Raw genomic sequence first — 26,920 nt, 5'->3', positions numbered from 1 at the left:
CATCTGGTGACATTTCCCAAACCCAGAGGAGAAATTCACCTGATCTTTGGACATGCCTGCCATCTTCCCCCTGGCACGTCTGCACAGGGCTCTCATCAAGTTCAGGGTTGGCTTCAGTCGAGGAAAAGTAATAGGCCCCCCCATTAGACACTATAGAGCCAGCTCATTTATATGAGATGGAGATTCCAGGTCCCCCGCTTCCTGGCCTGGGCAGAGAGAGCAAACACGTCCCAACGTGAGTTCCTGCACTCAGCCTGGTCCTCTCTAACTTCAGGGCCTTATGCTCCTTTGACAAAGGTTTATATTCTAAGTCATTAAGGTTTCCTGCCAAAACACAACATGTTTCTCTTTAAAGGCCCTTGTTCCCACTCTGAAGCTTCTTAATCAGAAACAGTGACTTACCGTTAAACCCCAAATAAAGGAAATAAAATTAAATGTCCCTGTTGCTTTTTGCTGATTTGGGCTTTGGTTTCATTTTATTATTTTCTTTACAAGGCTTGGGCTTATGGAGGAACTCCCCGAAGCCCAGCTCCCCACTCTGCTGTGGAGGGAGAGAGGTGTAATGCCCGATGTGACCTGTGAGTTATAGTTTCTTTAAACGATATGCAAACATTGATGAATAGAAACGTAAAGGGCCGACGTTTAAAACTCGCATCCCTGGTGTGTGGTTGGGACACTGCTGTGGAGCCCTATGTGCAAAAGTGCTGGGGCATCTCCAGAGCCAAAGAGACAATGGTTCAGGAGGCAAGAACGGGATTCTGTCAACTTACACCTCTTGGAATGGACGCAAGGTGCCTTTCCCATTTATGAAAGACCACTTGTCGCTGGCCTCCTTCACCTAATCATGGAAACACTGGCAATATGGCCATTCAGGGACAGTCTGTAGAAAAGCCCAGAAAAGAGGGAGGCAAGTCCAGAGAAGAAAGAAATAATAAGAATGAGAGGAACTGGGTAGAGAGACTTAGAATCATTAATGTTAGGACCAGAAAACATCTATTTCATTGTCTACAGTGTACAAATAAGGAGCGTGGGGACCAGAGAGACCTAGACTCCCAAAAGGGAGTGTAAATTGTTCTATGTCATCTTATCTTTACTGGATGAAAGAAAGAACGAAGGAACAGGGCAGATCAACGTCTGAAGCTTGGCACGGTTCCTGGCACAAAGTGGCCAGTAAATACTTGATAAAATAATGTTAAATAATAGTTCACACAGGGATAAAATAATCCAATATTTGCATGGTCTCTCAGGCAACAGCCCACAAAGAAAGGCTGGAACATATCTTGGAGATATTGCAAGTGCGGTTCCAGACCACTGCAATCAGTAAATAATACAATAAATTCAGTCACAAGAATTTTTTGCTTTCCTAGTGCATATAAAAGTTATGTTCACACTATACTGTAGCCTATTAAGTGTGCAACAGCATTATGTCTTAAAAAAGTACATACTTTAATTAAAAAATACTTTATTGCTAAAAAACGCTAACCATCAGCTGAGCCTTCAGTGAGTTGTAGTAGTGACATCAAAGATCACTGACCACAGACCATCATGGCAAATATAATAATAATGAAAAAGTTGGAAATATTCTGAGAATTACCAAAATGTGACACAGAGACATGAAGTGAACAAATGCTGTTGGAAAAAAATGATGCCTATAGACTTGCTCAAGGCAGGGTTGCCACAAACCTCTAATTTGTAAAAAGTGCAATATCTGCAATAAAGTGAAGCACTTTTCTGCTCCATTGGTTGCTGAACCCACACCTCTGGGAAGAGCTAAACTGAGCTTACCAACACCCACAAACCAGCCACTGTAACGTCAATCAGAATCTCTCGGGCCCTCACTGACCAGGGTGTTAATGGTAGAACTGAAGAAGCAGCATGGATTAAAAGGAAGCTTTTCTCCTTCCATCCTTCCTTACCTACGTCTACCTCCCTAGGGCTCCCTATCCTTACTAGGAAGGTAGGGGAGATAAAGAAGAATAAATAAAATGAACAACTGAAAGTGGAAATTCTATTTGCCAAGTGGTGTGTTAGGTGTTTCATATAATTTCCAAGACAAATAAGGTTGATGTTGTATTTCCATTTTATAGATGAAGAGATGGAAGCTTAAAGGACTCAAGTGAAGGTCTGATTTGAATGAGTGCGGGTCTTCTAATTGGACGCTATGTGTTCTTTTAATGGCACCAGCCTGTCTGCAGGCAACACACTTGAGGTTGTCTCCTATATTAGGGGTCCCCAACCCCCTGGGCTGTAGACCGGTACCAGCCCATGGCCTGTTAGGAACCGGGCCGCACAGCAGGAGGCGAGCAGTGGGCAAGTGAGCGAAGCTTCATCTGCTGCTCCCCATCTCTCCCCGTCGCTCGCATTACCGCCTGAACCAACCCCCCCCCAACCCATCCATGGAAAAACTGTCTTCCACGAAGCTGGTCCCTGGTGCCAAAAAGGTTGGAGACCACTCTCCTACGTCATTATTCTTTTGAAAATCTAACACAAACTTAGCAGGATTCAGTGGAAGCCCATTGTCTAGCCCAGGTACCATTAGATCCATGTGAGATTTCTTGAAGTCCATAGCTTGAAAGTCAGAGCTCATCTTCCTGCCAAAAGATGTACCTGAGAATGACTGAGAAATTAGCTTCGGCTCAGCCCAGCCCAGGCTCCCAGGGCGCCATGCGTGCCTGCATGAGCGTGAGTGAGCACCTTAGTGGATCACGTGACTAATGTGAGCAGGAAGAGCATATTGTAAAGATCAGCCCCATCTCAGCTTGTGTGCAAATCAGAAATGCCAGAGCATTCTTCCATAGTCTTCTATAATGTTCATTACAAAAGCGTCCCCAGATGGCAGATGGCTATTAACTCACCATGACCTATATAAATGTCAAACGTAAAACTATGGCTCCAGCAAAAATCTCAAAATAAATAACAGGAGGGATGAGATTCTGTTGTCATCAGTATTTACAGTTATGCATTTGGGCTCTTCCGTTCTCAAGCCAGCTCAAAATGCTTTCATCTCGCTAGGGAATTCAATTAGCCAGAGCAAAACAGGAAGTGGAGTTCCACAAGGAGAACTGGCACGGATGAAGAATGGCTCCCCTAAAAAGGTAAGCCAGTGGCTGGGAAGAGTGCAATGGCTCGGGGGAATTGCTTAGCCCACATTTTAAAGGTTTATCACCAGATCTTTATCCTTATGACGAGGCTTACTAAGGCAAAAGAAAGGTTGGGTTTTCTAGCTTTACTCCTGGATAACCCAGAGCAGGGGCATGCTTTACCATCCAAGGGGAGATTCTAGATTGTAAGAAATACAGAATAAGTTATTTTTGTACAGGGCTTAGAGGATCAACTTCTTTCTTATTTGAAAGTCACAGGGCCTCTGCCTGCCAACTGCCAAATCTTCAGAGACCTGTTCTCCATCATGATGCGTGTGTGTGTGTATGTGTGCGTGTGTGTATATACACACAATTTATATATATATATAAATCTATATCTCTATATATGTATATAGATTCTTATATATACATTTTTTTATATACATTTTTAACATATCAGTGTTTCTAACACAACACGATTTAAATCTGGTTCTCCAGATGAACAACTGGAAAAATTTTCACTCAATCTGTTCAGTGAACTAAAATCAGCTTGCATTGCCTTGTTGGCTTTGTGGTGTAATGATTCTGTATGGATTTTTCTCTTGCGTTTATGAAGATCTAGACGATCTTAGGGACTAAGCCATTAAGATTAAAAAAAAAAAAAAACTACCCCTAGGGCTTGGACAAAGGATTCACCAGGAAGTAACTGAATAAGCAGTGTGATCTACAAGTCCAAAGAGAGGGTGACCACATAATTTACCTTCCAGACTGGGACAATTCTGAGAGTGAAAGGCAGTGTTATTAATAATTTCACCAAGGCAACAGGCATAATCCAGGGGTATCCATCCAGGGCAAACCAAGACATAAGGTCACCTTATTCAAAGATGATTTATAAACACCACAAAAAAAGCTTATTTAAACAGTGCATGTATCTGAGGAATAAAAGTGTTCATTATAAGAAATAACCAAGGCAGAAAGACAGCAGGATGTAGTAGAAAGAACTTAGTAATTTGACAGCGTTTTGTTTTGAAACTGGCTCTCTTTCCTAACTAGCTATGTGACCTCAAAGCCTCTAATTTCTTATTTGGAGAGTGAGAATAAGATACCTTGAAAAGCTGTTGTCAGAATTAAAAGAGACAAAATATGTAAACTGTTTAACACATTGCCTGGATAGAAATCGTGTATAATACTTTTTATTTCTCATCCTTAGGAATCTGCAGATCCTACTTCGAATCTGTTTCATTTCATTATTCCCTGGTTTTAAATCAACAACTATTAAAAATGCACTTGAAAGTTAATTTCCAGCAAAGCTTTTTCTAACAACTGACAGCTGGCAGACTGCAGCGTGGCTCTGCGTATATTTCTGCGAGTCCTGTTGTGAAATAGAAGTCTTTGGTCCAAATATTTTTGTTTTTACGTTTGAAAAAAGCATGCGATGATGCAAATAACACCTCAAGCCATGGTGTCAAACCAAGGCCTAGACGGGAAGCAGAGATGTCCATTTCTTAAGAAACCTCTCAATTCGGGGAAAGTGTCTGATGTGCAAATCATGGATCGTGAATCTCATGCATCTCTTCACATGGGATGATGGCATTTTGGTGTAGTATTCCAAATACGTTTCATAAGATGCAGAAAGTAAAGGTTTTATCACACACATTCAATTTATATTAGTTCATTTAACTTCAGAAAAGTTCTCCAAATGGCCAAGGAGTCCCAAACAGCGGATGGCCCATCTTCCATGTCAATGCCATATCTCCTCCAGCTCCCATTTTTCCAACTCAGGGATCCTGCTGGTGGATACTTTACATGCAAATCCCTCATAAAAGCAAACCTGCAGTTGTTCCATTGGAGTCACATGCCAAAATTACACTCATGCCATGGAAAAAAAATCTAGAGAAACATTTGGCCCTGAGGGTCTTATTACTAAAGTTGGACTCACACTCCGAAATGAGTTTTGAAGTGAAAACATTTCTTTATTATTCAATAAGTGCTTATAAAATACCCGTTACATGCCTGCATCATGGTAGGTCCTGAGAAGACCAGACGAAAAGATTCTATCTAGACATTCAGGAAGCTTAAGGACTTAGGGGAGAAAGCAGCAATTAATTACAATACGCCAAGAGATTGCTTGAATGGGATTATGAATAAGCTAAATTGCGTAGAGGAAGAAACATCCAAGTAGATGTGGGGAATAAGGGGAGGTCTCAAAGAGGGAGTGATATTTAAACTGGGATTTAAAGGTTGAGTTTGGAAAGTGGTCAAGATGGGGGAAGAAGAAACGGGGCATGCAAAGGCATGAGGAGGCTGAGGAGAGGCCGGGGGGCTCTGGAGGTGACACGCATCACGGTGGCACAGGCAGTGCAGGGGCGGTGGGAGCCCACGAGGCTGGCACGGATGAGGATCTGGTCAGGGGAGACTCTCTGGGTTTTTGTAAAGGTGTGGATGTGTTTCTTTCCCAGACGTGTAGTTTTCCGACAGTGCCCTGGATCGGCACCGAAACTCCACCTCTCACCCTTTTCTCTCCTGCTCGGCTACCAGCATCTCTCGCAGGTGTTCAGGTCTGTCTTCTAAATGGTCTCTCTGCTTCCACCTTTGCTTCCCCATTGCCTACCGCCAACACACCCGTTTTATTTTCAAAACCTAAATCACATCGTGTTGATCTTCTCAAAACTCTCCACTGGCTGCCTGCTTCACTCAGAGGACAGGGGGATCCGAGTCCGCACAAGGACTTTCCACGCCCGGTGCAGCTGCCCCGCTGTCCCTGCACGTCTCTGACCTCACGCGCTGCCCCGTCCCCTCAGCCGCACTGGCCACCTGGCTTTCAGACCTCGGGGTGTTGGCACTCCATCCCCTAGGCCTGGAGGACTTTCCAGCAACACATCCACGACCCTCTGTGTCAGGGGGTCTCCGACCAAAGATCGAGCTATTGGAAAAGCTGTTCTTGGCCACCTTATCTTAATTGACAAACCCACCCCCATTCCAGCTTTTCCTAGTCTCTTACTGTGCATAATTTTTCTTATCACCGTCTGATGTTGTATACATTCACTTATTTTTTGTTTTCTCACCCATCTCCTTATGTGTCTACCATAGCTAGTATGTAAGCCCTATGAAAGCAGGGCCACAGGCCTAACTTTGCTCACTGGTTTACTCCCAGTGCCTAGGACAGGGCTCGTGCAGAGCTGGCACTCAGTCAGTACACACCCATGAGTGAGTGAAGGAAGCCACTAAGGGAAGCGGGAGGGGGCCAAACAGGTGAACTTCAGTGCCTCCTTCCCTGCTTCTATTTGTTGTGTTTTTCAGGGTTTCTCATAAGTTTGAAATGCAAATAGGAGTCCACTGCTGTAAAAGAAGAGAAGGAAGGAAGGAAGGAAGGGAGAGAGGGAGGGAAGGAGGAAGGAAGGAAGGAAGCTACGGTGCTAGCCCTGAAGAATTCAGTACGATACTACACTTGATATTGAAAAGATCACAACGTGCAGATTAGATAGAGGTCCTCAAGCTAAAAGACAGGAAAGCAGGTAAGGAGAGTCCTGAATGGGCTAAATGGGAGAAACTGGGAGTCTGTATTCAAGTCCAAGCCATGAGAGCAGAGGGCATGGAGGGGAAGCATGAGAGAGATTCAGAAGGATTCTTCTAAATATCCTGCCTTGGATGTGAGCAAGTCAAGAGAGGGAGGACGCTAAGGACGCCTCCCAGGTTCTAGCTTAAATAATTGCCTGAAAGGTGACAGCCTCAACTGTGACAGGGAGAAGACAGAGGGAGCCGTCGGGAACCTGTTGAGTGTGAAGGCCCTGGGGGGTGTCCAGGTGACAAGGTCTATCTCGGCAGCTGGACTCAGGGTCTAGAGCTCAAGAGAGATGCAGAGTCATTGATGTTTAGGAGGTAGAGGAAGGCATGCCCTTGAGTGAAATGACTCAAGTGTGTAGAGTGAGAAGAGAGGAGAGTGCAGTATGTCAACAGGCACAGGGATCCCAGCCAACTTGTGATTAGAGCCTGACGACCTCAGCTGTTATCCTGGCTCCACGGTTTAGTGGCTGCATCACTTTATTCCATTTATGAAACTTTTCAGAGCCTCAGCTTTCTCCTCTGCTAACTGGTACTAATAATAATTACTTCATAGATGGACTTCCCTGGTGGTGCTGTGGTTAAGAATCCGCCTGCTGATGCAGGGGACACGGGTTCGAGCCCTGGTCCGGGAAGATCCCACATGCCGCAGAGCAACTGAGCCTCTGCGCCACAACTACTGAGCCTGCGCTCTAGAGCCTGCGAGCCACAACTACTGAGCCCACACGCCACAACTACTGAAGCCCGTGCACCACAACAAGAGAAGCCACCACAATGAGAAGCCCATGCACTGCAACCAAGAGTAGCCCCTGCTCGCCGCGACTAGAGAAAGCCTGCACTTTATAAAAAAAAATAAAAATAAAAAAATATATTAAAAAAAATAATAATTACTTCATAGAGTAGCTCTGAAATTTAAATTGAGAGACAAGGTACAGTATTTAGAACATATTAATAAATATTGCTATGAACATTACCATTTGTTATAATTATATCAGATAAAATGAAGCCAAAGAGGTCAACACTTTGGAAGAATACAGCCACCAAACTTCAGGAAGGAAAGAGTTTCAGGAAAGGAGTGAATGGTCAGCAACATGAAATACTACTGGCCAAAGAAGGAAAATGTTCAAAAATGCTAGTCAAATGGGGCAACTAAGATTTTTGGTGACTCCACCAAAAGCAGTGTAGACAGACAGGTGAGTATTAAGGCCAGAGGGAGTCGAGTGGGATGAGGACAGAGGAAGGAAGATAGACCTGGTTTTACATCAGGCTCAACCTCTCTCTAGAGGTGTGGTCTTGGTGAAATTACTCAACCTCACTGTGCCTCAATGCCCTTATCTATAAAATGGAAACAAAAACAATAAAGTGTTTTTGACAGTATCTGGCCAATGGCAGGTGATTAACTAAATGTTAGCTCTCTTTCACTGCCTCTTCTCTTTTCCCTGATGGTGCAAATACAAAAAGGACCAGAATTGTGTTAGATGCTGCCTCAAACTCTCCAGCACAAAGATGCACTGATGGTATAAGAAGTAGGGACACTGGAAGGGAACATTAAATAATGTAATTATAATTTGCATATGGTATTCAGGTAACCACTTCAATCATCCTATCCCATGTTTTTCTCTTTCCTTATACCAGATTTCCTCACTCAACAGTTACTTTCAGATATAAGTATTGGTAAAGCACTAAGCATAATGGTTCCTAGATAGACTTTTAAATGGCTACATTCCCTTCCTTTTATTACACACACACACGCCCCTTACATATAAATTCCTTTTAAAGAAAATATTTAGACAGAGGTTTTATGTGAACCATTTTTTCTGCCTACTCATTTCAAAACAATTTATATTATAGGAGTCTAGTATAACACAACGTTGTACTGTACTTCAGCTTTTTGTTTTTATCATGAGATTGACTGGTACACGATATACCACATATAAGAGGCAGATGTGAGTTCTAGATATTTTTGTATCTGTGAAATTCTGCTAATATTTTTATATGTAAAAATGGTTAATTTTCTTATAAAATTCATATTTGTCTTTTTTCTTCTCATTTCTTCACAAGATCAGGTACCTTTACATAAAACTCCTGGTATTGCCATTCTAGTAGCAATGCCTATAGCAAACTAGAAATTCTTGCAACTAAAACCAGAAGCCCAATGATTTCCACACATACACCTTTTGAAAGTCAAGATCTCTATTTAACAATGTATGAATATGTATGAATAATACAAATAAATACTTGTGGTAAAATTTAAAAAAAAACATTACTCTCAGCTTAACCAGTTGTAATCACACGGGGACTGGATCAACTCTCCAAATGTATTTTCTTAGCATTTATTCATCAGTGACACCAACTAGCCTGCTCAAGGCCATTACTCAAATTTAACTCCCTTTACTTCAAAGGACCCTGTTTTGAGTTTGGCTGTAAGTTTCTGTGTTGCCCTAACAAGGAAGTATTTATAAGGTTTCTGGGTCCTGCTATTAAATGACAAGTCTGCTTATTTTCTTGCTCAAATGACCTCATTTTCTCAGAGAAAAAAAAAAAAAAGGGCTCAATAGCCTCCCTTCCTTTCTTAAGCAACCTGCTGCTTCGGGGAACCTAAAGAGAAAGGGTGAGAAACTACATTTCCCTAATTTTGGAGCAGAGTCTCAGAGTATTCATTACCTGCCCAGCTTCCCTTCGGGGAAAAGGAGATCCCTTTGTTCTTCTGTTGGTGAGGACAGAGCAAACATGACCCAGAAGAAACAGAATAAAGGCTACCCCGACCCCTCCAACGTCATTCTTCTGGCGTGCCCACTCGCCTGCTCCTTGCTTCAGTGTCTATTTGCACCATCATAAATTCTAAACTCAGGAGGATAATCCCAGCCAAAGCCTACATGTGCCGGATACCATAATGTAAACTGCATATGTTGTGAGAAGCTGTTAAATGGAACCAGTGAATGAAAACAGGGCCAGCCCCATGCTTGGGCCCCTGGATTTCGTCTCCTCTGTAAACCAAGGCCTCTCCCCTCAATCCTAACTTTCTGACATGCCCATAAATAAAAGCATTTTTGGCTACCAGATCCCCTTGAGGTATTTAGGCACAGCCTTGACTCCAGTTAAAGTTCAAGCTCTGCTCAAGAATACAAATAGCCAGGCCTGGAGCTCCCTCCATCCTGACTGCCACCCACAACAAAATGCAAAAGGCTGCATTTCCATTTCTCAAAAGCCTGCTGCCGCTGTCTTCTCCCCTCCAGCTTTGCCCTCATTCCAGTGTAAGGAGACCCAGCTGATGGGCGGACTGATTTAGCTGGAAGGAATCCAGTCCACGACATCAGTTTAATAACAATATGCACCCCCAGTCAGCCTGAGAGCTATAAACTCATCATCAAATGAGTCATTTCAACTCTTCTTCCCCTACCTCCCTGGGGTTGCACCCAAGTTCAAGCCTATTAAGGCTAAGGCCTTTGGGACAAACATCTGGACCTTCATGTTTTCTGCCTAGAGGGGCATCAACTGAAGTGCACATCTCCCTTCCTGGTCCTTGGCTGTTGGTCTGTGCAAGGTGATACTAAGACATCTCTATAGCCATGTGGCCCCTTGTGCACCAGCTCCAACCTCTTAGCTTTATTTGTGCTACTATATTTATGATTTCTTCTGCCACCTCCACGTCCTGCTGGGTTCTCAGTTGCTGTAAAAATTGCCTTTATAGAGCTGTGTTGCTTTCCTCAGGCCTCTGCTCAGGAAGCAAGAGGCCAGGCACCCCACGACCTGCTAGCTTCTATACTCTCATGGCTTTTCCCTCAGAGCCCTGTGTCCGGCTCTGTAGTTATTGCGAAATGGCACTCTGTAGTTCAGTACAAGTTTTGCTCAAGAGAGAAGGAAAAATTACACGCCTAGAGGCCAGATGTAGATCACTCTCAGAGCTGGTAGTCTGTGTTTCTATGGTACACTATCCCCAGGAACCATCATATCTCATGTCACGTTCTCTTTTGCAACACAGGGTCTGAAACAAATTCAGTTATATGTGTCTCTGAGCAGCAAGAACTGAGATACAACTGATGCTGCGAGTGCAGGGTTTCAGTGTCCATTGTTTAGGGACAGGCAAGCCTGAAGGATTGCGCTCAATGGCCATTCCACCAAACAAGAAAAATAACGAAATGGAAATATAACCATAATGATCATTTTAAATATTTCACTCAGTATGAAATATAGATCTTCATTCATTAATATTTTATTGGAGAAATGAGTTACTGCAGGTCAGGCAGCCGGTACACACCAACGTACACAGAGAGAGGAAAGTAGGAAGAATCTGGGTTCATAATACTGGGGCTCCATAGAACAAATACTAGAATCATATGCCGCAGAGCCAGAAAGCACTGGCTCCTCTAGGGTTTCGCCATGTAGGCTCCAGAGACGGTACTTTCCGTATCTTTAGCCCCACCCTATCACCAAGATCCTAGAGTCCATGTTCAAGTGATAGCTGGATGTCCCATTATCACTTTACCATGAAAAATTGAAATCACCCTCTGCCGCTCCTCTCTCAAGACTGCCCAACTCAGATCAGCCCACTTTGGTCAAATGAATAAGAAGTTAAGTGATTAAGAGCTCAGTATAACAGGGATAATAGAATGAATAAGAAAGTAAAACATGTTCACAGCAAAAAAAAAAAAAAAGAAAAACAAAAATAAAAATCACCCATAATCTTCTAACTCAGAGATACCTGTTCCTAATACTATGGGTTATATTCTTCCAGTTTCACTGGTGAGTAACCACCATATTCTTCCTGTGTGGAAAATATTTATTATGCTTCTTGCCCGTTTTCTACTACAGAATTTAATATTTTCTTCTGGATTTTTCAAATATATTCATAGCTTCATATTTATACACTTGTATTTATACATTTATACCTTTGTCTGTATAGGTAGTGCAAATACTTCCCCAATTTATCATAAACCTTTTAACTTTGTTTATAGCTTTTTTGGTTAATATGAGTTTTCATTCTTTTCTGTTTTAAAATCTATTAATATGTTCCTCTATATTTTCTTATTTTGCTTTTATGTGATATCAGATAGATGCCCACCTACATTTTCTTCTAAGCCATTCATGATTTCATTTTTTTATGTTTATCTTTTTAATCCATCTAGAAATTTCTTTGGCAAACGATATGAAGCAGGTATCTAGATGTTTTCTCCAACAATTAGCCAATTATTCCAACACCATTTATTTAATAATCATCTCTCTTCACTGATTTAAAGTATGAACTATCATTTGATTAATTATACACCGTGGTTTGTTCCAGGGTTTTTAATTCTATTCTATTATCATCCACGCTTAATTACAGCAGCTTTATAAAATCTTTTAAAATCTACAAATGCAAGTCTCCATATGTATTTTCCTTTTTGGAATATTTCAAAAACCTTCCGGATGAACTTTCCGATTACTTTGTCAAGTTAAAAAAAAGGATCCTCTTAGAATTTTGTATTAGAATTGCATTAACCTTACCAACTCATTTCAAAACCCAAGCAAATGAGTTCCATTTACACATTTTAAATTCTTTTTTTTTCATTTTTGATGACATGTATTGTTTTCTTTCTAATAATACAATCAATTGTCCATTACAGACATCTAGTGAATGTTGGCATTTTTAAACAGGAACATGAGTGTCTAGATTCTGGCAGGAAGATAGATCTAGATCTAAATAAGGGAAAATTCTTCTTAAGTCCCAGATTCCATCAAGCGTGTCTAAGGTATTATTTTTATTCACTGCTGGTAGTGCTCTGTGAACTGTCTCAAGAAATTTTTCTTCTATGGTTTTGCTGCTTGCTTTACTTTCTTAGGCACGCCCTGCTACGAATATTTTGGATTTCCCAGATCACTTCACAGTTCCCTAACCTCTTTCATTTATTATTTGCTCCTTTGAATTCTGGCAGAATGTCTAGAATATGCCTTTATTTTCAGATTCAGCTTGTTGGCAGTATCCACTGAGCTGTTCACTGCCACATGGAGGTTTTAAATTCTACAGTTGCATTTTTAAAATTTCATTCAGTCTTTCATGATTTCGTATTGTTACTTCTATGATATTGCTCAAATTTCAAAAATGTAATATCTACTTGAGTGTTATGGAGAACATACATTAGAAATGTTCAGCGATTTCTCCGTTTATTGCAGCAGTTTGAGTTTTATAGGAAGAATCTTGCTCGTATGCTGCAGAATGGTATCTTTTTAAACTGTAGAATATGTTTGTGCTAGTGGTTTTTCTCCATTTGTGCATTTTAAAAAAGAGTTATATATGAGAACAAACTAGCCGTTATCAGTGGGGAGAGGGGTGGGAGAGCGGCAAGGTTGGGGAAGGGGATTAAGAGGTACAAACTACTATATACAAAACAAATAAGATACAAGGATGTAATGCGCAGTACAGGGAGTGCAGCTAATATTTTATAATAACTTTATGTGGAGTATAATCTGTAAAAATACTGAATCACTATGTTGAACACCTAAAACTAATATAATATTGTAAATCAACTATACTTCATTTCTTAAAAATCGTGCCAAAAATAAAAAAGAGTTGTGTTAGTTAATAGTTAAAGATATTAAGGTATTATGAGCTGACATGGTTTCTGTCATCGATGTTGTACCAAAAAAAATCTTTTTAATACTTTTAGTCCCCCCCAAAAAGAGGGAATTCACTAGCACTGGAATTCACCAGCATTAGAGAAATATGGAGGTACTGGCTTGGAGGTGACTTGGTCTTTTTGCAGGTGAATTTGTCTTAGGAGTGGTGAGGCAGTCAGAAATTGTAGGGACCATTCCCCATTCTCTGTTGCCTGTGCCAGGATTAAGAATTGCCATCGGCCACCTGCTTGGTGCAGCCTCTGGAACCCAACTGGTACCAAGAACAACTGATGGGGTGCAGATGTCCTTCCTGGCCACCCCACAGCCTGTCTATTCTCAAACTTCCGCTTGCCCAGAACCTTTGGTGGGTGGGGAATTGAAGGGATTTGATTGGGTCTCTTCAGCTTACTTCCCAGGCAAACTGTTCTTTCATATGCAGAAAAATGCATGTCTTCTTGGCTAGACACAGTAGATTTCTGCCCTCGCTTGAGCCAGTAAAATTTCCTCCAAGCTTCTGGAGCTTGTCTTGCATCCTTTCCTAGTTTCCAACGCAGAATAAGCCACGTTATTATCTCTTGGTAATTTCTACAGGATTCTAGAGGCAAGAGGTTAGGTGTATGTAAGTGATTATCTTTCTTGAAAGTTTGAAAATGCATCTTAGAAATTAGAAAACACTAATAACCTATTCCAGTCAGTGTTGACCCCATTCTAGCAGTCATCCAGGTTTTAAGTTGGTAGAGTCACTTTTGACTCCTTCTTCTTTTTCCTCCCCATCTCAACACAGCCCCCAAGTTATTAAAACACTGCTTGCAGGTCAGTTTTTCTTTTCAAGTGACAAAGCCCTTCTCTCTAGTGGAATCCCACATTACAATGTGTCCCCAGGACTGGTCCCCTACCCCAATCTATCCTACACGCCCATGAAGTGAATCCTCCCTCCTAAAACATCTCAAACTACCAGCAACTCCCACTTTCAATTGGATAAAATTAAAATGCTTTTAGTTTTCTCACTATCTGATTTCTTCATGTAGAAACAATCTTATTTCAATCACTCCCTGACACAAAACATCCTCACCTTCCAGCATGAGCCCCAAGACACACAATGCTCAATTTCAACACCAAACCTGCCTCAAATGCCCTCCCCACCCCGCTGTGAGACTATAAGTACCTGGAAGTGAGGGTCAAGTCCATTAACCTTCACAAGGTCGCAATATTAAACAAATACATATTGAATCGTACTGATTGCTACCTTTCACATCTTTTCTAATCCAGCACCATACCGTCATCAGTGACATCTGTTACAAATACTCAGGCTTATCCATTGATCCAAGTGTCTGCTTTTTATAATTATTTCTTAAGTTTTTCTTTGAGACATAATGTAGATCAATATTTCATAAATGTTTTATTAATGATGAAAATAAAGAGTATTCTCTGCAGGATACAAAGATCAATATATACACATTTACACGTACTGCCTTATTAATTATATTATTCAGGACTTACATAACTTGGTTTATTTTTTCTATTTGGTCGAAAAAAAAGTACAGATATGTGTTACAGTCTTCTGCAGTAATTCTGTGAATTTCTCCCTTCCTTTCTAAAACTCTTTTCTTTGTCTCTTCCAATGATAACTGTGTCAATCGACGTTCAGTCAGATAAGCAGAAAAACTATGAGTTGTGGGATGACGCACTTGGATATGACACAGTTATGGGACGAGTGGGGAGTGCATGTCTGAAAGGGGATGTGGAGGATCAGAGGAGTCGGTAGTAGGCTACTTTGAGAAGTGAAGTACCTCCAGCAACTAAAGTGAGGCCGTCGGAGGAGAGAAATCTTGGAAGATATCCGTAAGTCCCAGCCAAGTGTCTGACGATGCACCAGCTGAAGAGAAAAGCTGGAGTCTGACCATGGACCAGCTGAAGAGAAAAGCTGGAGTCTGACGATACACCAGCTATAGAGAAAAGCTGGCCATGGAGTTGAAGGATCCAAAGACAAGCTGGAACCCTCTGGCTCCTCTAAGTCTGTCACCACAGCTAAACCACCATAACCTTGCACTTCCCCAGTCTCATACTAGTACCTCTTGTGGCCATCTCTAACTGGGAAGGGGATTCTAGGAAATGTTAACAAAGTTGATGATAAAACAATCCAGTACAGTCCAACCCTTGTCAATGTGGACTCCCTGTATACATCTTTTAACCATATTAACTTTTAAATAAAGATAATAGAAAAATAATACTCCACCCAATATACAAACATATCCCTCATACAACCTAAAGAAATCCCTCTCCCCAGAAGAGGACACAAATGTTCCTTGTCATTTCATTTGGAGATTATATATATATATATATATACCTCTCCAAGTAAGGAAGAAACGATGCTCTTTTATGTAACTGGTTATGTCGTCATGGCTAGTGTTTATAAACTCTTTCTTCCTCTATTCATTCCATATTCTCTTCCCCTCAGCTAGTCATAGTTCCTTGCCTGAACTCAAATCTTTATTTCTGAAGCATCTATACAATATCAGCCCTGCCTTTATTAAGTATTTGCCACTGGTTATCTGTCAGTGTCAAATTTTGGTGGTGGCATGAGGTTTTTAAAAATCTTATTCTATACATTAATTTGTATTTCAGTAAGAAGTATTTAAGTAAGAGGCTACCAAAGGAGCCTTAAGCCAAACACCATTTTGAATCAGAACTGATATTTACTGATATAGACAAACATGGTTTTTTTTTTAAAACAAAAAAGTTTTATTTAATGGTCGCTGTCTTCCAAGAACACTGCTTGTCTTGGGGAACACTGAAATGTTCTCCAAAGAGCTCAGACTCAGTAGGAGGCATGTGCAGTGTAAAGCAGTGATTGTAGTAGAGTGGAATCTATTATAATCTGTGGAAGTGCAAAGCTGAAATAATTGGCTTGGCTGAAATGCTGAATGAAAACATCACCGAGCAATGGGTATTTTAGCTGCATCTTGAAAAATGAGAAGGAGTTTCCCAGAAAGACGTATTGCGGAAAGATAATCAAGGAAAAAGAGTAGCAAATTCACAGATAAGAAGAAGTAACATAGCAGGTTGAAAAATCAACCTTGATGATATAAAAATAAAAGCATACCAAATGCCAGTTAAGAGGTAGAAGAGGATGTAGAAATGAAGGGAACGTTGGGATATTAATACCATTGCAAAAATGGGAAGCCCAGAGAACTATTCTTTACAGAATATGATTTGGATGTTTAAAGTTGCAGACTGGACAGAAGAAGAAACTTAGGATTCTTACTTAACTATATTGGGAGAAAGGGTGGGAAATCAGGAAGGGTGTGAGCTACACCAATCTCTAGAAAGGTAGGGAGTCAGTGGACTCTACATAACAATGATAAACAAAGAAGATAAAGATATAATCATATTATTTAGGTATTGGCAATAACAAAATAGAAGAAAGAAATGGTTGATTAGTTTGACCGAAATCGTCAAATCAAGACACTTTTGAGAGTAAAAGTAGGTGCCATTAATAATTATGCTGGGGAAATGAGCATAAACCTGGAATGAATTGGGCAAACTGGGAAGTACAGTCACCATATAGGGAAGGGACCAGTTGCTTAGCCTTTCTGTACTATCTTTTTTCTAACTATGTGTATGCCTTTGTATATTAAAAAAAATATCCTTCATTGTCTTGCCTTTTTACTTTTTCATATGTCCAAATGATGTGACTCTCTTGTCTGTCTGCCTAATATGTTTGTGAACTCCTAGAAAACAAGAGTCACGTCTGACTCATCTTTTGATAACAGCAGGGCTTGAGAGACAAGTTGTCACGCCTGTTGAGTTAGCAGATTAACCTACTCCTTCTGAGTTCCTTATATGGCTTTCACATTTTACTGCATATTTTTTTCAATTCGTCAAAAATATCTAGTAGGTATGAGTCCTGGAGATGGAAAACAAACAATTCCTAAAGCGATGATAAGCATCACATGAAAGGAACTCTGCTTTCTAACTGTCCAAAATATGAGGACAAGGGTTATTTCGTTTGATCTTCATGAGAACGTTCCTTGGAGAGACTGTACTGTATTTATCTTGCAGATGAAGAAGAGGAAGTTCAGAGAAGTCAAGCAGTTTGTCAGGAGTCACACAGATTTTTAATAGGAGAGTTAAGCCCAGATCACAAGAATGTTAATTGCCGTCCTGATTCTCTGCCCATCACTAGCACCGCCTTTCCAATGAATCACTTTTCTATCTTCACTGAAGAGTCCTGGCAGAAGTAAGAGTTCTGACTGCAAACAACAAGCTCTGTATTCTCCTTTTCCATTTTCTCCTCCGGTCTGGCTCCTTTTCATTCTATGCTGCCAGTTCCTTATGATTGAAATTTGAAAGCATGTAACTGTTAATCTAGGAGTGATGAAAGAGTTTCATTTCTCAGAAGAGTCAGTACTCATCATCAGCTGTGATAAATGAGCCCCTAGCATCCCCTGATCCCATTATATTGTGATTAATTGTGCCAGTTTAAGTCAATAATTCATTTGTTAAAAATAGGCCTGCAAAGTATCATTTGTCTCATGGGAGATATCAGAATAAAAAAAAATTCATTTGATACTTCTCATTAAATTAGTGTTGGAAGTTATATTGAAGAGCCCTGTTCATCAAATACTTATTGCAGGCTGATTTGATAAGAAGTTGTATTTGTCTAAAATTATGTCTGCTAACTGTCATAATGGTCTGCATTTTCCCCGTGTTAACGAAGGAATAAAAATCTAAATACGTGCATGACTGGAGAAAAGGATGGGACTTGAAACTGGGATTAGGATAATTCCTAAATGGTCTGGCTTTCATTGCATTAAAATTAAAAAAAAGAAAGTGAGAGAGAAATTGAGCAGAGTATCCTCTTCCTGGGCCTGGGACTGTCCAGGGAGGTGCCAGGCTGGTTTCCTTCCTCATTGTCTCTTATCTAGAAATTATTATAAATGGTGCAGTCAGCCTCATTGGGCCAGTAAGACATTTTCATCTATAAATGATTTTAAAGAAGATAGAAGTGAAGAGCAGATCCAGTGCAAATGATAATGGTCACCATCAAATGAGACACAGGACTCACGTCTTATTATTTCCAAAGCAATATCATAGCCACTATGGAGAGATGGCTCAAATGCTCCTGGAATATCTGGATATGAGATGGGGGATGATGACTTATGTGAAAGATGCTTCTGAAGATGAGGCTGTTTTCTCACAACTTGGGGTGTTTGGGACTGGGTAGAGGCAAAGGAAGACTGGAAAGTGGGGTGACTCTAACACAACAGGGCAGAGCAGCAAGGGTATGAGGCCACGTACCAGGCACATATTGGGAACTTCATATCTGATGGATGAAAAGGGAAAGAGAGAAAAAATGTAGAAGGGAGAGAGGAGGCAGGATACATATGGGGGAAGGGAAAGAATGAAAGAACAGAGGAAACTGGACTGACCACAGCAGACCATCATGCTTTATGGGAGCAGCTCTGAATGGCCGGTCCTGAGACCAGCTACCCAAGCATAATGTGTGAAGAGTTTGAAAATTTCAGACTCATGGGCTCTGAACTCAATCAACCCCCCTCCCCAAATCCTTCTTATTAGGCTTAAGATGGTACCCAAAATAATGCATTTTTAAAATGCTCCTCAAGCCATTCTCCATGCGAAGACCTGGGCGGAGAGGGCCAAAGCTATGGCGGCTGTTAGGATGGGAAAGCAGACAACCATGCCAGCAGGTCTAATATGTGCATCTGTAAGTGTGCATGTGGCCAAAGAAGAGGAGTCCAAAAAGCAGCTAGTGAAACCAAAGCAGCTCCCCATATATACTGCACCACCTCTCCAGTCTAAATATGTTGAAGAACAGCCCGGTGATTTACAAATGGGCTTTGCGTCCATTCACACTACAACTGGTCATTATATTGGCTGGTGCAAGGGTGTTTATGTCTTTTTGTGAAAAATGGGATAATGGATACAGTACAATTTGGAAAAGATGCATATGTCTGTTTGAAGAATCCACCTCAAGACTTTCTTCCGAAAATTGGAGTGATTACAGTTTCAGGATTGGCAGCCTTCATTTCAGCGAGAAAAGGTTCTAGGTTTAAGAGAATTGCTTATCTACTGGGACTGGCCACTTTAGGAGCAACTGTTTTCCACCCTGTTCAATCAGTAATAATTGCAAACGTAACTGGGAAAAAGGCATGTGCTATAAGCCAGCAAATTTATGAAGCAGTTCAATCATTGTGGACAAAAAACAACAAAAAAGAGTCATTTCCTGAACAAAAAGAAAAAACTAAGCTAGGAAGCTCTGATGAAATAGAAATACCTGCAAAAACAACTCACAACCTGAGTTGTGCCTTGCCAACAGAACTCAGCTCTGAAACAAAGACCAAATCAGAATCCACCTCAGGTGCTACACAGTTTATGCCTGACTCCAAGATCATGGATCATGGGCAGTCCCATCCAGAAGATGTAGACATGTACAGCACTAGAAGCTGAAATAGCCTGCATAGAGAACTACAAGATGTGTGAAGTTGGGAATAATGATGAAAAAAATCATGTAATGGGTAACTGTGATGCATAAAGTATAATTTAAACCAAGTGTTTCCCTTATATCTTTGAATGTACAGTTAGACAAATCACATAAGTGATCAAAACACAAACTGAATACAATCCAAACAATATTAAATGATAGGTGAGGACACAGAGGTAGAAGTATTAAGATGCATCTGGTGACTTTTAAGTGTATTTATAAAAAAATAAAAATAAATATATGAACACAGATGAGACTAAAATCTGAAAAAATATGTATGTGTATCTATAAATATGTATACATATGCACATATATATTTGCTTTAGCTTTTCTGAATTAATGTCAGCTAAATTAGAATAGTGTGTGGAAGGATGTGTTCCCTCCTCCTCTTTGTTTTTCATTTCCCAGAGCTGGAATAAAATATCCATATTTTATGACAAAAATAAAATAAAAGAAAATAAAATGCTCCTCAGGTTACACTGCTGTACGGTCAGATTTGGAGAGGCAAAGGGAATATTTGTATGCTCAGAGCTGCTTGGGTGGGAGATGCTGGCCACTGGTACCAAAATATGACTCAGGCCACTTCGGATGACAAAAAAATGACATCATTATGAAGACAAATATAAGGGGTTATATATACATATGTTAAGCAAGAGGAAAATGCCATTTAGAAAAGAAAGTATTGAGGGGATGCTCGTCACTCTGCCTCTCTGGACTCTTCTGATTATGCAAAAGTAACAGAAGCCTAATGATTAAGGGAAATCCAACCCAGAAAACTTCCACGATATTCTCTTTGATGCCTCAGAAGAGAATGGGGATCCTGAGATGGAGAGCAGGAGAGGAAACGAGACAGTTCTAGAGCAATGGTGAAAGCCGTCCCAACCACTGGCAGGACCAAGATATTTCTGAAAACTTTTCTATGGCAAGAAGGCTGAAAACATGGCTTCACGTTACATGTGCGTCTGTACTATCCCTCAGAGCTCTCCATTACACCCCAAATATCACAAAGTCTATTACACACAATTGCACTGGCTTAGTGATGCTTGATGAATCAAGAAGGAAGGTGTGTCCACACATGGGGAAAGGTCCTGTAGGGAAGGGACAGCAGAGGCGGGGACTGAAAGAGAATATGGAAAATAATCTGAAAGAAAACATATGTAGATATATAACGGAATCGCTTTGCTGTACACCTGAAACTAACACAACAGGGTATGTCAACTATACTGCAATTAAGAAAAAAAAAAAAAAAAAAAGAGAGAGAGAGAAAGTAGAGGCTCGTGACTCATTCCAGAGCAGGAACTTGGTGCAAAAAGTGACTGGACAAATCAAGCCTTACCCTGCACTTCTTTTTAATCCTAGAAACTTCTGGATTCTTCAAAAAAATATTTGGAAGGGTATTGGAATTCCCACAGGTAGGCTTCTATTATCTTCAGACAAAGGATTTGTACAAGAAAAGCATTTTTACTTCTTCTACTCAAAATTCTTTTCAAGTGGTGACTGCAGTGGGTTAGAGATATATCTGAGAGAACTAGCATCTGTCTTTCCTATGTTTCACCTCTTTCTGAGGTGTTTCATTTGTCACCTATTCTTTCTTCATAATTGACTCAAAATCTCTTCTTTTCTGATCTTTCTTAAGGGCAAGTAAAAAAAAAAAAGGTAATATGTTAATCTAGTATTTCCCTTTAATGACTATTTATACCAACCTAACCACATTCACTCATTTTTAATATTTGACAGAGGGGAAAAGCACTGCCAGTATTCATATTTCCCTCTCTCTAATTTTAGCCCTAGGCATTGAATTATTAATGCATAAATTAACAATGCAGCTTGCATCACCCACCACAGAGAAAGATGTTAAAATTCTTAATGGGCCTTAGGAATGCCATTGACTTAACTTATTGTAAGTATTTCTTAAGACAAGCCCATAACTTCAACTTTATTGTTTCCCTTGTATAGTAATTGAATTTGTACAAAACCGAACCCCAGATACCTTGAAATAAGAAAAAGTATCTTAGAATATTGGAGTGAAAAGCAACTTCCAAAATCATTTAGTAAAAGTCCTTTTGTTTTTGAGACATAGAATTAGATACTTATATATATGAAGAAATTTGGCTAAGGTTATATATTTCTTTGGTGTCATGCCTCAAATCAGAATACATAAATTTCATTCATTCATTAATAAATATTTGTTAAAGAAATTCCATGTGCCAGGCTCTTTCTGAACACTGATTTTATTTTTTAATAAAATGAAAAGATATAATCCCTGGCTCATGTTGCTTTCTAGAGAGGAGACCAATATGCAAAGAATTACATTTTCAGAAATGTAATTTTCTTTTTTTTTTTTTTTAATTAATTAATTTAATTTATTTTTGGCTGTGTTGGGCCTTCGCCTCTGTGTGAGGGCTTTCTCTAGTTGCGGCAAGCGGGGGCCACTCTTCACCGCAGTGCGCGGGCCTCTCACTATCGCAGCCTCTCTTGTTGTGGAGCACAGGCTCAGTAGTTGTGGCACACGGGCCTAGCTGCTCCGCGGCATGTGGGATCCTCCCAGACCAGGGCTCAAACCCGTGTCCCCTGCACTGGCAGGCAGACTCCCAACCACTGCGCCACCAGGGAAGCCCCAGAAATGTAATTTTCAATAATATGAATTCCAGTAATTTAATTGGCCAGGGGATGCATGAGGAGTGGGACAGAGAGAAGAATATTGTCACCTTTAGGTCACAGTGGTCATGCCTCCTGACCCCTAAGTCACAATAAAAATGGTGTGTTTCTGAACCCAACAGTAGTGATGATGGCTTGCTCTCATCCCAAACCTCTTTGGGGTGCTAGTGTTAGTAATTTGTAAGTATACACTTCTGTTTCAAATATAATACCATGCTCCAAAGACTATCCTGATAGTATGTTGATGACATCGTGACTCACTTCTAAGTGATACAGGGACTTGGCAATAGTTGCATTTCCAAGGTCTGAAGGTGTGCGTTTGACCTCAGTCCAAGAGCAAAGAGTTCAAAGGAAACATGATCCCCGGGGTCCTGAGCCCGGAACCTCTGCAGGTTGGTAAAGAAGGAATAAGAGGATAGGAAGTCAAAATCAACTTTGGAAACACCAGGCAAGTTAGGACTACACTGAAAACACCATCAAGCTACTGAGGAGCTCATATCCTAAAACCGGGAGGGAAATGAGGACCCCAGCCATGCTTCTACGGAGACAGTCCATGAATCCGGTGCTTCAGTCTCTCTCTGAAACCTGGATTCCTCTGGCACATCATGATGGTTCTGCGGTGCCTGGCAGATGTGTGCACCTCCTAAATCAAACTGCCTGGGATCTGCCCCAGCAGGCTCTCTTCTCCTCCACAGTAACCTTATTGTCTGGAGGGGACCCGCTGTGCACTGACAGAGCCTCTGAAAATATAGCTCTCCTTCCCCAATTTCATCATGAAACCATAATGCAGTAAATCTCAGGCCAAAAACCTATTCATACCCAAGAGAGGTTACAGGAAAGAGCTTTTTTGATGTAAAGTCAAGTTTCATCTGTCAGGAGTGGGGCACTGGAAATGCACTGGTCCAGAGTCATGGCAAAGCATGAGGAATCACTAACCCACTGTGAGGACACAGGGACCTTGATTGTGGCTATCTGGTCAAATTCTAGGAAGCATTCAGCCATATAGTCCTAGCTCCTTGCCCCTGTGCCAGAGCAGAGATGGTCTAAGGTTTCGAGATGTTTCTTGAGGTTGTAGATCACTTTAGCCCATAGGTCATGTTCAATAAATCTCATGTGCAAAGGAATGTTGGGATAACTGTCATGATCAGAGTAAGAAGTAAGTGTGAGAATGAAGTTATCTAGTTCTCTCCTCCGCTAAAAGCAATCTTTCCTCAAATGGTTAAGATTTGGAGAAGCAACAGAAGATGTATGTTACAGAATATATGCTTTGTTATGTGTAGGACCAGTGGTTCATTGTCCTTTTCAAATTAGTGTTAGAAGACCCTACAACTATACTTTCAAAATAATTAAATGTTAACTTTGCTCGTTTCACATGGATGCCTTTTAGGAGCTCTGAGACACTCGATTGGCTGCCCCAGACACAGACCATCTCTTGGACAGAGGAATGTTCCCACAAGTAAATATCATGCCTACTTCATTAAAGGCCACACATCTGATAGTAGCTGCAGGGTTTCTGCATGCTCATGGCCTTAGACTAGGACACAGGGTGTCTTGCTTTCTCTCCTCAGATATCATCTATTCCTGCTCTGTCATTTTACAAACAAGGAAACTGAAGCTAAGAGGAATGATCTGACTTCACAGGTGGCAGAGACTGAGCTAGAACAACACTCCAGGCCTCCAGATCCCTGGTCCAAAGTTTTTCATGTATGACAGTGATTCATTTAGGGGCATGATTGGATCGCTGACTGACTCCATTTTCAACAGCATTGATAAAAAGCTTAACAAAGAGGGAGATGAACAATGTAGAAAAGTGTTGATAAATAGCATTCTACCCCTAGTTAAATTTAGAATAAATGTATTGTGGTCTTGCACACCCTCCACGGGATCGGCCTATTCCAGGGGAAGGACAGGGAGTGGGGAAGCAGGGTTATGTGAGCGTATGTATGTGCACAGGCTGGGGAAAGAGTGGGCAGAATGGAAGACAGACCAAAACCACAAGAGGGGCCTTTCCTCATAGATTCTGCTTTTCTCAGCTTCCCACAGAGCCGAATAGGCAGAGAGAAGGCCAGTGCCTTTGCTGTGTGTTTACTTTCCACTGAACTATTTTACTGCCTCCTGTTTTCCTCCCCCTCTATTTATTCAGGTTAGGTCTATGCTTGGGAGATGAGGCTGGGAGGAAATCCAGAGCCATGTGCTGGGGCCTCGGTGCCTCCCCTGAGACTTCCAGGGCTGGGTGGGACCTCTTCCTGTTTGCCAAGCTTTCCACGGTTGCTGTAGTGTAGGGAGTGGCTATAGATCCAAACGTGTGCTTAACTGTGCTCTCCTCAAGCTCTTGCACCTGTTCATTTTGATGAGGAGTGAGTGGTGGCTTTAACAAAGGTGGTGCAAGGGGAAACATTTTAAAACCTAGCCTGGGAAGGATGCCTCACTGAGACGTCCTGACCACTGACGAAGCAGGAAGATCTCTACGTGAGCCTGCTCTTAAGTTTTCCAATTGTGCACAAGATGCTTCCAGGTCTCCATGAGCATAGACCCAGTCTTTTCTGCCTCTAGGAGAATAACCAGGGTACCTTCTTGTAGCCATAGAGTTTGGAGAGAAACATATCAGTACTGAGTACCTTTCTTATGCCAAGCTCTGTTCTTAACATGTTTACATGTATTACCTCATTTTATTCTCATAGAAAGTCTAGAAGACATGAACTCCATTGATGTTCAGAATCAATGCTTGAATTAGTGTGCTTGTCTGTGCATTCTGCACCAATAAAATGCCATCCTTCCAGAGTGAATGACATGACAAGAAAGTGTGATTGAGTAAGTGGATCCAGCATTATCCACATACCTAGAGAGGTGACCTAAAGCAAGTCATGTAATCTCTCTTTATGTCAATTTCCTCAGCAAATAATAAGAATAATAACAATGACCTGTACCTACCTCATGGGGTGGTCTTGAGAACCAAATGAAATATTCTAAATACAAATGTTCAGGAAAACATAAAACATTAAGCAAATTTTAATTATTAGGACAAGAGTTTTTTGGTTTTATTTCAACAGATATAAGGATATTAGAAATGGATGAACTACATATAAGCTCTACTCTTCAAGTCCATGTAGGAGAATCAAAGGCTAATTTTGTCCCGGCATGAATACAAATGTACTCTTCTATGGTCAGCCTCTCATGAACCCCTTGATACTTTACCTCAGTGGATCTCAACCCAATTACATCTAATGTCCTTTTTATATTAAGTATTTTAAACAACTCCATTTGTTATTCTAAAGCGAAATTCATAAATAATATAACCTACATATAGACATAACTTTAAAAATCATATGACATCCTGCTTGTAATAATGGAAAGGAGAAATCCAAGGAGAGGGTTTCAATATGTAATACTCAAGCATGACTAGAACACAGTAGGTAATACTCAGATACCTGCTCTTCTACAGGTAATCACCAGAATGTACTGACCATGAATGTGGACTGATATGGGAATATTTTATTGTGATTCAAACAGTGCAATGGCATTGCTGTTAGTGATGTATTTTCTAAAACGATGAACGACTTTTGGTGAAGTTCCAAATACAATAAAGTACTGCTTTCTGTCAATTTACAGAATTGATGCTTTACTGAAAACTTCAGTGAGTTTTAAAACAGGGTAAAAATATGTTCTAGTGTTTTATAGACTACAGACTCCCAAGTTTATTGATTTAGGCTCCGATAATTCTAAACAGGGTTTTCACCCAACTATATGTCCAGTGGGGCATCTGAAAATTATGTGTGGAACATGATAATTCTTTGATGTGTGGGGTTGTCCAGTGCATTGCAGGAGGCCTTGTTGTGCTTGGCCCCATCCATCAAATCCCAATTATTATGATGATGAAAAACACACAACTGATGTATTCCCAGCTACACCAGGGGTGGCAGTGCCTCCTCTTCCCCACCAGTACTGGGAACCTGTGCTTTGCAAGCTTTCTCACCCTACAGGGGCTAACCATGCCAGAGGGCAACTCTCTCCCCAGATTATCCAAGATCTCTCTCCTTTGTTCTTTCTCTATCTTTTATAATCTGATGCTTCAACTTAACTAAGCATATCTTTCTCTGTTGAATTAAATTGTTAACTGGGCTCTCTGTGAATTATTTGCTTCCAACCTAGAGCCCTAGGGATGTTCTTGGAGTAGTGGGCAAGGCATGGAACTGGTTCTTAGAACCAGAAAGTAACATGGAGGTCATTTAGATCAACTCTATAAACGATCAAGCTGAAGCTTAAATATGTGCAGTGGTCCCACAACCAATGCGTGGTAGAGTCAGGACGAGAACCTGAGTCTCTCTCACTATCCCTATACCATCTTCCATCTTTATCAATTAACCAATAAACCAAGCAGCAAACACATATTTAGGTCATATACAAGACACCCTGTTAGGAATGTCTGAGACTTCCGAGTTCAAGGTAGGATTGGAAAGACAAGTCATGTCAATGAAAAACAAGGATTCAGTTTAACAAAGTTTATGTCTTGTATTCCAGTTTT

The 26,920-nt window shown here is 40.8% G+C and overlaps 1 long non-coding RNA gene and 1 pseudogene across 2 annotated transcripts in view; one reads left to right on the top strand and one right to left on the bottom strand.

The window, feature by feature from the left end:
* The window catches only part of LOC309619678, a 96,564-nt gene that overhangs the window by 12,961 nt on the left and 56,683 nt on the right, over positions 1 to 26,920 (bottom strand). The window lies entirely within an intron of this gene.
* LOC309619649 (MICOS complex subunit MIC27 pseudogene) lies at positions 15,154 to 25,632 on the top strand (annotated as a pseudogene). The gene has a single exon. The product of its transcript is annotated as an MICOS complex subunit MIC27 pseudogene (transcript).

Source organism: Balaenoptera borealis (assembly GCF_965194805.1).
Source record: "Balaenoptera borealis genome assembly, chromosome: 21".
NCBI lineage: Eukaryota > Metazoa > Chordata > Mammalia > Artiodactyla > Balaenopteridae > Balaenoptera > Balaenoptera borealis.
This window is presented reverse-complemented; position numbering and strand designations above follow the sequence as displayed.